This window comes from Crocuta crocuta, unplaced genomic scaffold, assembly GCF_008692635.1.
Source record: "Crocuta crocuta isolate KB4526 unplaced genomic scaffold, BGI_CrCroc_1.0 scaffold2175, whole genome shotgun sequence".
In the NCBI taxonomy this organism is placed as follows: domain Eukaryota; kingdom Metazoa; phylum Chordata; class Mammalia; order Carnivora; family Hyaenidae; genus Crocuta; species Crocuta crocuta.
Window position 1 is genome coordinate 35,610 of NW_027533082.1, and position 13,874 is coordinate 49,483.

Below are 13,874 nucleotides of genomic sequence, written 5' to 3' on the forward strand. Positions count from 1 at the left end.
TCTAGCAGACTCCTTTCAGATTCCAACTGTAACTCTTTCCTGCCCAACCTTACCTCTATAAAAACCTTCCCTTTTGTGTATTTCCTAAGACCACCCTTCTATTTGTTTCATGGGATGCTTCCAGAATCATGAATCATTTAAAAAATCCAACCATATATTTACAGTTAACTCAGTTTATTGAATTTTTGTTATCTCACTACCTGATTACTTCTGGGTTGTTAGTCATAGCTGGAAAATTTTCCTTCACCACTGGTTTATTGAGGAATTTCACTGGATGTACTTCTGTAGACAGGAGAAAGAGATCAGTTATACTGGCGTGTCAGGCATAAGAGGAACAGTTGTGGAGGTGACTATGCTGTTGTAACCAAACCCATGTCCATCTACCTAAAGCACAGGAAAGCCAGTCACTGAGACATCAGGTATGCAGTAGGGAAGAGTTTATTCGAGAGACAGCCAAATGAGGAGGTGGGAAGGCAAGGCTCAAATCAGTCTCCCCAGAGGGGTGAGAACAAGTATTTTACAATCACAGGAGTTGAGATTACATATATATTGATGAAAAGGATGGGGAAACATGACTATTCATGAGGAAAGATGGCATGTGCATTGAGCAAAAATATATGTAACATATATCCCATGTTCACTTTGTAATGGAGACTTAACATCAAAATGAGAGAAAATTCAGACTCTGGCATCAGAAGGCTATCTTAGGACAAAATGAAGGAGCTGTGGACATGCTTTGAGAGCCAGTATAAACTTGATAATATCTTGGGCTTGTTATTTCTGGTAAAGAATGCAGTCTTGCTTCTTCCTAGGCTGAAGCCGTATCAGTTGACTTTGAGTCCAGGCCTCTGTAGACACAGCTAGTGCATTTGTTAGTGGGGTCTGAAAAGACACAATAGCTAATTATGGGGAAACAGTTCTCTCATAAACAAGCTTTAAATTTTCTGCGAGTTTCAGCCTCATTAACCCTATGAAACATGGTTTAAACTCCCCCCTGAGTTAAGATAATTCCACAATCTTGAGAAATTGAGATGATGACTACTCTGGCTACTTACTTATCTCCTTGGGTGAGGTAGGTTTTGAGTAAAGAGTGTTTTTTGCGAATCTTAGCTGTAAGCAAAATTCCTTCAATTACTAACATGCCTACATACAGGGCTAAGCAGAAATTTCTAACCTATAGGTCACAGCAGCAAGGGAAACAGAAGCAATAGGAAGTCAGACATATGAAGTTTCTCCCTGTTATATTGTGAGAAACATATGAAAACCATGTCAATAAGTCAGGAGACTTAGATGTTGATATCAGGGCTCCAGTCTTATGCTCCAGTTTTTGAGAACCCTATCTCTCCTCTTCCTCCTGTGGATCTGGACCCAGGCCCCCACAACTAGGAGACACGGTCTTAAATTAAGCAGAAGGGGAGTCATGCCCCTTCAGATGGACCCCTCAGAGGTCTAAATGGGAGGGGCCACCATCCTAGGGATAAGGCAGATACAAACTCATTTCTGAAATCTGACACACAACCTGGCCATGGACTAAGGAGAAAGTAAAACCTCTAATTTGCACCCATGAGAGATCTAGGGCTGAAACCACACAACTGTTACCTCACTCTTCACTCTCCATCTGGGAGTGAGTCTCCACAGAATGTAGCCTCTCAATGACAGTTTCCCAGGTACAACCTCTCCCCTCAGCCAAATTATTTCCAGCTGAGATACTAGGTTTCCAAGACAGTGTAAAGCTTTGATAAAACTTGCTTGGAAGGGAGTCCGTTTGAAGTCAAACCTCACCACACCATGGGATGGGCCCTAACATTCACTGTGCTGCCTATGGAAATTTCCAGTTATCCAGTCTACATATCAAGACAGAGAAGATATGGATATAGATATAGAATTGGACTGACAGTGCCTGACTCACAGTAGACATCTAATTTGCATGTAATAAACACAAGATGAAGATGTAGGTATAAGTAAGACATAAACTATGTTTTATACACATTTGTTTTATTCATAGATATCTGGCTACCTACTGGAAAGGATGAAGGAAGAAACATAAGGAGAACATATCCACATTCACATCTTAACAGGTGACCTGCCATTTATGTCTCCTTGCCATGTGTACTTTCTTTCAGGGCTTCTGACATGGATATGCCCATTTTCTCATTTTACATGCTGTAGGAGCACTAACAGAATCAGCAGATATGATACTGTTTTAAGTTATGTTTTAATCAGCTATGTTTAGTCTTACAATTCCCAGGCTCCAGCCAGACTAAAACATTGTCAGGTACCTCCTGAACATGAAATATGTTCCTTTTCCCCAGGCTTAATTTTCTGGCTTTCATTCACACTGTTACTCATCTTGACCTGAACATCCAGAATCTAATCTGGGCCAAACTGGTGAAAGATGACAGTGATTACAGGGAGTTCATTTCCAGTGTCCAGACTAACACTCAAATCCCTAGGTTGGTTAAAGCATGCATCTGGTTTTAAACTTGAATTGATTTGTATGAAAATTGCTGGGCATATGTATATTTTCCTTTCCTTTTATGATTTTCATTGCACAACGAAGGTGCTTCAAACGTATTTTAATCCACATGTGTTGGTTGCCCTGGGCCCTGAGCTGAGGGGACCTGTGACTAAATTCCCCTTGAATCCCACTGTTGAAACATCTGCCTTCTGGAAGCTCTGGGGCTAAGCTCTGGGCAGTCTTCTGCAGTCTCCCTCTTACACTCCCCTTTGCGTTCCCTGCTTGGCTAGCTGGAAGGTTAAACCCATGAGCCTGCTTTTGGTTCAAAGGGCTTTATTTGGAAAGAAGAAATAAGTGTTTTCCTCTCATGACCTTCACTAATTCCTGAGAAGTAGAAATATCAAAGTTTTTCTTAATGTAATATTTATTTGTGGGACTTGCTTTTACTTCCCGTGAATATCTGTATTGACCCTGAGCCACACAAGTAGGATTGTCATGTGGCAGATTCCAAAGTTAATACTGTAACCACCTTACTACCTTATACCCTTGTTTAGGGATGTTCTACATCTGATGAAGACTCACTATCCCATAGGAATGGCCAAGGATATTTAGTTTTTCTTGTTCTTTCTTCACTTCTAAACCCAAGTACTTTTGTTGTAAAGAAAAATGGAAAATACAGAGCAGGAAAAAATCATTGGAAACCCATAAAAAGTCTATTTCTCAGGGATAAGCATCAGTTCCCTTTGCATATATATTTTTTTCAGAAATTTTACTATGCAAATGTAACTATATTTAAGGAAATGAAATAATATTCTACTTTCAACTTTGTAAACTGCTTTTTATGATAAATATGTTGTGAAAGTCAATGCATACCATATAATATAAATGCACATAATAATACAAATGGTAGTTGAAATTTAATGGTGCATTCTATCATGATATTAATAATAACATGATTAATATTTATTGTTGCTCTCCCCTTGCCCAATACTTTTTTTTTAAGAGAGAGCTGGGAAGAGGGGAGAGAGGGAGAGAGAGAGAGAACTTCAAGGAGGCTCCATGCTTAAGGAGAAGCATGGAATCGGATCATGACCCAAGCTGAAATAAAGAGTCAGATGCTTAACTGACTGAGCCACCCAGGCACCCTGCCCAATACTAATGTGAGGGTTAAATATATCCTTACTCATTATCTCTCATCACAACTTATGAGGAGGAACGATCGTTGCCAGGAAACTGAGGCACAGCAAGGGCAGCATTAGGACAATTTAAGGCTTAGATTTGAACACAAGGTGTGGCTCCTGAGTAAAAACATCTAACCAGCATATAACATAACCAGAGTTACTGCTGCTCATGTCATAAGATATCGCCTTATTGTTAATCACACCAATGCAACAAATCCAAGAGAGAAAGAAACAAAACTAAAGTACTATATTAGTTTCCATGGACTGCTGTAATAAAATACACAAACGCGGCTTAACATAACAGAAATTCAGTTTCTCATAGTTCTGGATGCTGAAAGTCTGAAATCAAGGTGTCAGTAGGGCCTTGCACCTTAAGACACTAGGAAGAATCGTCCTTGCTCTTCCTGGCTTCTGGTGGTGACTATCAGTCCTTGATGTTCACTGCTTACAGCAACATTACTCTAGTCTCTGCCTCTGTCAACCACATGTTCTCGCTTAGTGTCCTTGCCTTCAGTGGCATTTTCATTTTCTTATAATGCCATAAATTATATGGATTAGGACCCATTCTAATGACCTCATCTTAATTTGATAATGTTTGCAAAGACCCTATTTCCAAATAAAGCCCCATTCATAGATACTTTGAGTTAGAGCTTCAACATGCTTTCAGGGAACAATACAATCAAATAACAGGTACAATGATTTTTCACAATTAACTAGACAGAAAATATTACTTCAACAACATGAGGATGGAATATTAAAAACAACAACAACAACAACGCAAAATGAAGGACTCTTCCCAGTATCCTCATACACACGATGAACCAAATGCCCTCCCTATGATTCTTATTGGTTAATGGATCAGCATTATATTTTCAGATCTACCACAAGGCAAGATCTCTTTTTCACTGACCCATCATTTCAAATCTATACTACAGCAATGAATCAAGCTACTTTCATTAGATGCATTCTGGATTAGTTCTGCATCCCCAATGTATTTGGGCTTAAGAGCATTTACTCTGATTTTGGCCCAAGATGGTGCTGCTAGCCAATCACATATGATTCAGGAGCAGATAACTGAAGTCATCAAGAACATGCCCACAGACAACAACAAAGCTTTCAAGACAGATTAGGAACCTTTGGAACTGGCACATCACCAGCAGACACTAAATAATGTTGACGAGGAGCTCATGGCCAAAGACCTCCACCTTGAAGGCATGTTCAAAAAGGAATCATAGACCTCTAGTTTTGAAGACAAAGGAGGGATTAGCTAGATCAGAAACTCAGAGAAATACTTAACCTTGTAATTTTCATGTAAACTGGAGCCTCTCAGAATAAAGAGGAGGATGCATGATCTGGTGGCTATATGGCAAAGATCCTTCTTGTCTGAGCTGAGATTTCTTTCATATTTGAAACTAGAGGAAATATGAGGAGTGTGTGCTGGGTGACTTACTTGGAAATAGCTGTGTTTGAAATGTTTTGAATTTTCCTCCTAGTGATGGTAGTAATGAAAATCAGAGAAAAGGAGTAATGAAAATCAGAAGTCAGCCTGACTTTTACCACAGGAAACTCTTGTTTTCTTGGGATCTATTACCTTGTATTTTACATTTAATTTTTGGTTAGGGTTTTATAGCTTTCTTTACTCACATAATGCGTTTTCATTACCAAAAATTTAAACCCTGGATGAGCAAACTGAAACTCCCTGTGTTTTTTTATTTTAAGCCTACAAAATGACATACAGAGCAAATGTTCAAAACCTTATTCAAATAAACTGTGCTCAAGTAAATACCCAGAGCCAGCATAAAATTAGCAAACCCTTTCCATGGCTTAATCTCTTCAGTGAAAATCTGTGACACTGCTGGGTTCTAAACTGTCTTTTGTATCATAAAAGGAAGTTTAAATAATGTGAGGTCTTGACCTGGAGTTTAGGATATATCAAAGCCATTGACAAATCAGTGGTGCTCTATGGCTCTTTAATTGAAGAAATTAATTTCCCAGGAATTCTGGGTAAGAAAAAGTTCACATGTCTATGTAAGGGACAGAAGGCAATTTCTGGCAGACACATAGGTAAGTGTTGGCCAGGAATAATTATATCTGGATCAACTGTCTTAAGGAAGTGGCAGGGTACCACTTATATACCAAGATGTGAATGTGATTTCCCTGTTGAATGCTGTAATCAAGAACAAACAACTGGTGACTCCATAAATTAAACCATTCAATTTTGTCTTTAAAATATTTAATTTTGGGGTGCCTGGGTGGCTCAGCCCATTAAGCACTCAGCTCCTGATATTGACCCAGGTCGTGATATCACAGTTGTGAGGTTGAGCCCAGAGTTGGTTTTAGTGTGGAACCGGCTTGGGATTCTCTCTTTCCCTCTCTCATATGCTTTATCTCTCTAAATAAATAAATAAACTTTTAAAAATTGAATTGATTCAGTGTGTGTGTTGTATGTGTTTCTATATCCCTTCTAGTTCTATCACCTCCATATACTCTCACAGTTGTGGCTTTCCTTTCTATTCAGACTGGAGCTGGATCTCCAATCTCAGGTATAGCTATTCCAGGAAATCTATTTTTTTATATCATAGAAATATCGTGGAAACAGAGAGAGTGTTCCAGGAAAGTGAAAATCCAGAAATCTGGCTGATCTCATGAAGTCAAGCTCCCAATCCCCATCCTCCCTCCCCTTTGTGGAGCCCCCTGGTCTCTGACTCTCAGAGCTGCCATCCTGGATCTGACTTCCAAACACATCACATTTATTTTTTTTATAATGAAAGTTAGTACCTTTTACACAGAGTAAAAAATATGAAATGGTTTGTTTACTAGGATATCAATTCTACTTGGAAAAATCACATGTATATTAAAGCAAATCCATTCGCTGCTGACCCCAAGGTTCAACTTGTTCATTGATTTGTCTCTTTCCATGTCACTATCTGCTGATTTATAGTATGGATTGTACAGAGGATCCCTACTAGAGAATGGGGTGTTCACCTTCCATTGTTCCATTGTTGTGCAGGCTGCCCAGATCTTTTCCCACCTAGTTTGTGATCCTTTTTCCATAACACAGGACAGAACAATGCACATACCCCATTCTGATGCCCATTCTCTCTCAGTCACAACTCTCATGTTCTGACTTGTACTGTGCTTGCACACAGGCAACACACTGCCAATGTGCGCTAGTATCACCTGGTGTTTTATTGTCTGCAGGTATCATACTATATGTTTTCACAATCTTCTTTTATACATATCAGTTTCATCAGACAGGATTAGAACCATTCTGTATAGGTTCAAAGCCAGGGGTTTTCAGAGATTACATTTTTACTCCTTGCAGACACTTCTCAGTAGAGAACTTTGATGATGTTGGTAAGTTGGTGTCATCTGGTGACAAAAACTTAAACTGCTGATTGAACATCATGGGTCAGAAAAGTGGGAGGGGTTGTTACCAAATCCATCAGAGACAGCTTTCAGCAGGTGAGAATGTAAGTAACAGAATTGCTTGGGTTCTCTCTGGACACTTCATATAATCGGACACAACATGTGGTCTTTTACATATTAGACTTCTTTCACTAGGCTTAACGTTTTCAAGGTTCATCCATATTGTGGTATGTAGTCATACATCATTCATTTTAATTGCCAAATATTATATGACAATTTATCCATTTATTAATTGGTGGACATTTGGGTTGTTTCCACTTTTAACTTTATGAATGATGCTATGTACATTCATGTACAACTTTTTATGTTGACATATGTTGGTATTTCTCCTGGCTGTGTACCTAGGAGGGGAATAACTAGGTCATATGGTAATTTTATGGTGAACCTTTTGAGGAAGTACCAGATTGTTTTCATAACCTGATGGTGTTGAAGAGTGCAGGCATAGTTTGTTACTTTTATGATTAGTCTGTAGAATAAATTTTGGGAAAGAAACCCTTTCTCCTATGGGTAGGAACAAGACAAAGATATCTACTCTCATCATTACTATTTGACATAGTACTGGAAGTCTAAGCCTCAAAAATCAGACAACAAAAAGAAATAAAAGGCACCCAAACTGGCAAGGAAGAAGTTAAACTTTCACTATTTGCAGATGACACAATACTCTATGCATAAAACCCAAAAGTCTCCACCAAAAAATTCCTAGAACTACATGAATTCAGCAAAGTCACAGAATTTTAAACCAGTGTGCAGAAATATGTTGCAATTACATAATAACCAAACATCAAAGAAATCAAGTAATCAATTCCATCTGCAATTGCATCAAAAACAATAAGTTACCTGGGAATAAACCTAACCAAAGAGATAAAAGGCCTGTACTCTGAAAACTATAGAATACTTATGAACAAAATTTAAGTGTACACAAAGAAATGGAAAAGCATTGTATGTTCATGGATTAGAAGAAGAAATATTGTTAAAATGTATATACTACTCAAAGTAATCTAAACACTTAATGCAATCTCTATCAAATACTGCCAGCATTTTTCACAGAGCTAGAGCAAACAATCTTAAAATTTGTATGGAACCACAAAAGGCTACAAGTAGCCAAAGCAACCCTGAAAAAGAGAAAACAAAATTGGAGACATCACAATTCCATATTTTAAGGTATAGTATAAAGCTGCAGTCATCAAAACAGTATGGTACTGGCACAAAAACAGACACACGGATCAATGGAACAGAAGAGAAAACCCATAAATGGGCTCACAGCTCATCTTTGACAAAGCAGGAAAGAATATCCAATGGAAAAAAGGCAGTCTCTAAAACAAATGGTTTTGGGAAAACTGGACAGTGATAGGGAGAAGAATGAAACTGGACCACTTTCTTACTCCATACACAAAAACAAATTCAAAATGAATGAAAGTTCTAAATGTGAGACAGGAAATGATCAAAATCCTAGAGGAGAACACAGGCAGCAACCTTTTTGACCTTGGTCATAGAAACTTCTTACCAGATACATTGTCAAAGGCAAAGGATACAGAAGCAAACCTGAACTATTAGGACTTCATCAAGATAAAAAGCTTCTGGACAGCAAGGGGAATGAACAATCAACATAACTAAAAGGCATTCTACTGAATGGGGAATATATTTGCAAATAACATATCTGATAAAGAGTTAGTATCCAAAATCTATAAAAAACTTTTCAAACTCAACACCCAAAAAACAAACAAACTAGTTAAGAAAAAGGCAGAACATATGAATAGACACTTTTCCAAAGAAGACATCCAGATGGCTAACAAGACACATGAAAAGATGCTCAACATTATTCATCACCAGGGAGATACAAATAAAAACCATGATGAGATATCACCTCATACCTGTTGGAATGGGTAAAATTAACACCACAAGAAACAACAGGTGTTAGCAAAAATGCAGAGAAAAGGGAACGCTCTTGCACTGCTGGTAGGAAGGCGAACTGGTGCAGCCACTCTGAAGAACAATACTGATGTTCCTCAAAAAGGTAAAAATAGAACTACCCTATTATCCAGCAATTCCACTACTATTTACCCAAAGGATACAAAAATACAGACTCAAAGGGGTACATATGTATTTATAGCAGCCTTATCAACAATAGCCAAACTATGGCATGAGCCCAAATGTCATCGACTAATGAATGGATAAAGAAGATACACACACACACACACACACACACACACACACACACGGGAATATTACTCAGCCATCAAAAAGAATGAAATCTTGCCATTTGCAATGATGTGGATAGAACTAAAGTGTGTTTTGCAAAGTGAAATATGTCAGTCCATTAAAGACAAATATCATATGATTTCACTCATATGTGGAATTTAAGAAACAAACGAATGATCATATGGGAAGGGGATAAAAGAGAAGGGAAACAAACCATCAGAGACTCTTAAAGTTAGAGAACAAACTGAGGGCTCATGGAGAGATGAAGGCAGGAGATGGGCTAGATGTGTCATGGGCATTTAGGAGGGCATTTGTTACGATGAGCACTGAGTGATATATGTAAGTGATGAATTACTAATTCTACTCCTAAAACCAACATTGCACCGTATGTTAACTAACTGGAATTTAAATAAAATTTTGAAAAATAAGGGCATTACTTCAGGCAGTGGACTTTGAGGCTTTGAGGTATTATGGTTTCCTTTTCCATGTCATCTACTTTTAATTGTAATAAATAATAAACACCTATTGTTCTTGCAATTACACAAAATATTGAAATGGCTGGGAAACATAAGCATTTTCTGCCCCAAACACAGGTAAACCATTCACTTTAAATTTTTTTTAATGTTTTATTTATTTCTAGGAGAGAGAGAGAGAGAGAGAGAGAGAGAAAGAGAGAGAGAGACAGCGTGAGCAGGGGAGGGTCAGAGAGAGAGGGAGTCACAGACTGAAACAGGCTCCANAACTGAGAAAAAAAAAAACATAGGATTTTAATTAGTTTTCTTTTGCTGTACCCTGTCAACAGTAAGTTTGAGGTTCTTATAAGATGAAAAGCAGTAGTGTACACTGGCTAAGTGTAGGGGCTCAGCAGCCCCACAAAATCTATTCAAATCTTAGTCTCATGACTTTCTAGCCCTGCCCTCACTGTACCTCAGTTTCCTGTTATGTAAATTTGAACAACAATTGCTCCTCCTCATAGGCTGTGGTGAGGTTGAAATGAGTAGGTATAGGTTTAGCTCTGACAGCAGTGTGGGGCATGGGAAAATCAGCAATAATNTAATATTAACTTTTCTTATCTTTTTTATCATACTAGACCATTAGTGTTTCTACTAACATTTTTATTATATGGGCTTATCTCAATTGGCATTGATCAATCTTCATGTATGTTTGTTTGTTGTTAAAAAAAAAAGTTTACAAAGCTATAAAGGATATCATCTCATTGCTATTATTAAATATACATGGCTATATTTGCATGATAAATTTAAGAAACTTATAAATTTATTCAACTGTTAGTACTTCTCAATGAATAATAGACTTTTCAACATTTATACTGATTTTTATTTTGTTTTCATGCATTTTCCATTTTTATCTACAATGAAAGTGCCTTGGATTTGAAACTTAAAAAAAAGTAATCAGAAGAAATAAATATCCCCATCCTTTCCCATAGGAAATGGGCTCAGTGGTAGAATGGAGAACATTGCTGAATCAAAGGAATTAGATAATAGAATGGTCCCAGAATTTATGAATCTACCACATGACAGTCTTAACTGAGCGGCTTCAGGGACATACAAATGCCTAGGGAAAGGGCAAGCATATCTCTCAAATAAATCTTATATTCTGCAGTCCTATGACATCCCTACTTCCTAGGATTTAGTGAAGGTCATGAGACAAAAGTATTTTCACAATATGATTTTTTCTGTTCTCTCCAAATAAATGTCCTTTGACCTTTAACTGAAAGCAGGCTTATGGGTTTAACCTCCCAGTTAGCCAAGCAGAGACCCACAGGGGAAAGAAAGGGAAAAGCTGCATGAGATTGCCCAGCACTCAGCCCACAGCATCCAGAGGAGGAAATGCTTCAACAGTGGGATTCAGGGAGAACTTTAGTCACAGTCTCCTTTAGACCAGGGCCCAGGGTAACAACACACGTGGATTAAAGCTGCTTTGAAGTATTTTCCTTCTACAACTAAAATAGTAAAAGGAAAGGAAAATATACATTTGTAGAGCACTTATAATACAAATCAGCTAGCAATAACATGGATGGACCTTGAAGGCATTATCCTAAATGAAATAAGACAAAGACAAATACTATGTAATTTCATTTATATACAGAATCTAAACAAACAAGCAAAATAAAACTTATAGAAAAAGAGATCAGATTTTTGGTTACCAAGAGTGGGGGTTTGAGGAAGGGGGAATTGGATAAATATACAAATTTCCAGTTATAAGATAAATAAGTAGTGGTGACAGATGGTAGCTATACTCCTGGTCAGCACAGCACTTGTTGAATCACTATGTTGTAGACCTGAAACTAATGTTACATTGTATATCAACTATACACAAATTTAAAAAAAATAGATTAAGTGCGGCACCTGGGATGGGGTAGTCCATTAAGTGCCAGAATCTTGATTTAGGCTCAGGTCATGATCTCACTATTCATGGATTTGAGCCCCACATGGAGCTGTGTGTTGATGGCACGGAGCCTGCTTGGGATTCTGCCTCTTCTTCTCTCTGTCCCTCCCCTGCTTGTGCACTCTTACTCTCTCGCTCTCTCTTTTTGTCAAAATAAATAAATAAACTTTAAAAAATTAAAAATAAATAAGTACTGGGGATGTAATGTACAAAATCATGACTATAATTAACATTGTATGGTATATTTGAAAGTTGTTAATAAAATAGGTCTTAAGACTTTTCATCACAAGGAAAAAATTTTTCTTTTTTCTTTTTTTGTGTCTTTATGAGATGATAGGTGTTAACTAAAATTACTGTAATCATTTCATAATATATATATCAATCAATATTCTGTATATCCCCTTAATCCTATACAGTGTTGTATGTTAATTATATATCAATAAAATTAGAAAAAATTAAAAAGAAAAAAGTATAAAAAATCTGCTCAACTTAAAAATGGAACGCATCCCTAAACCAACATAGGGATTTGGATGTCAGTCTGGACACAGGACAACAAATCCCTGCAATCACTGTCATCTTTCACCAGGATGGCCCATATTAGGTTCCAGATATTCAGGCCTAGGAAAGTAACAGTGTGAATTAAAGCCAGAAAATTAGGCCTGAACAAAGGGGAGATATTTCATGTGCAGGAGACACTAAGACACTGTTTTAGACTAGCCAGCATCTAGACATTGTTTTAGACTAGGTAAGGAATTTTAAGTCTCTTAACATATTAGATGAAAAAGTAACTGGAAATAGTATGTACAGATTTTGTTAGTGCTTCTTACAGCATATGAGGTAAGAATACAGATGCATCCATTTTAGAAGCTCAAGAAAATAATACACTTGATAAGGAGGCATATATGCAGGTCACACTGTTGAGATGCAAATATTGATTGGTTTTCACATGTATTCCTTTCTCCTTTTTCACGAGGTAGCCAGGCATCTACATAAAACCTTGCAATGAAACAATATCATATTTTACTTAGAGATATGTAATAAAACTATAAAGAAATGTCTTAAAAATGAAAACCCAATCTGTATAGTGGTTACCTCTGGGAAGGATGCTAATATAATCAGAGAGAACTTCAAAGTGAGGGGTTTTTATTCAAAGTGAGCTTAACTATGCATGTAATGTTTTATTTGTAGTGTAAGTGTATAGAAATATGTTGTTTTCTGTGATTTTTGTAGGTCTTAAATATTTTATAACAACCACTGTGTCTATGAGCTTTAATACTGATTTTAAAATGATTTACACTGATTTAGAAATTGAAGAAAACATAGTCAAGCCCAGAGATAAATGAATATTTAATTAACAACCCTACTCATCACTCATTAATTTTGAAAAATGTTATCACTGTTGGGTATTTCCTCCTATTTATTCTCTATGCATGTATGCTTTATATATATATATATATATACACACACACACACATTACATATATATATACACACACATTACATATACACACACACACACACACACACACACACACACATTACATATAGGTTTAATATATCTAGAGGCTTAACATTNAAATTTGGCCAAATTTTTTCCCCAATTTATCTGACTCTTAAACCCATGTCCCTAACCAATAGGATATACAATCTTATCCTGTGTAAAGGCTAAGACCATCATAGAGGAAGTGACTACCCATGGTCCTACAGGTAAGGCCCAATCTGGTATTTGTATCTCAAGTCTCCTGATTTTAGTCTTGTTGTACAGCAGACCCATCTTTAGACTCTCTTATTCTATCCTGTCTACTTTCAATGTCCAAATAGAAAGTAAAAGAAGACGGTAAGAAAGGAAATTAAATAAAATAGAGGATGATTTGTTTTCTCTTCCACACCACAATCAGGTAACTTGTACTACAAAGTAGCAGCAGCAGAGTTTCTCTTTCATATAAATATGTATACACATCCCATTCTGTGCTGCTTTAACTATAATTGGTTTCTATGAGATGTTCATGTTAATGCCATGCCTTTTGTGGAAAGAAGAACATAGAAGAGACCATACATACATTTGTTGAAGTACTACATATTAAACATTTTCTATAGGTTTACTCATTTCTCATTTTTTCCTCACAACAGCTCTGTGAAGTACCAATATGCCCATTTTACAGATAACCTAGGTCAGGCTCACCAGGATCACAAAAGCTATC

At 37.0% G+C, this 13,874-nt stretch overlaps 1 long non-coding RNA gene across 1 annotated transcript in view; it reads right to left on the bottom strand.

Moving 5' to 3' along the window:
• Nucleotides 1–420: 420 nt before the first annotated feature.
• Nucleotides 421–13,874, bottom strand: part of LOC144216560 (uncharacterized) — a 23,107-nt gene continuing 9,653 nt past the window's right edge. The window contains exon 2 of the long non-coding RNA XR_013330682.1: nucleotides 421–882. This is a non-coding gene — a long non-coding RNA (uncharacterized LOC144216560). The remainder of the gene's footprint in view (nucleotides 883–13,874) is intronic.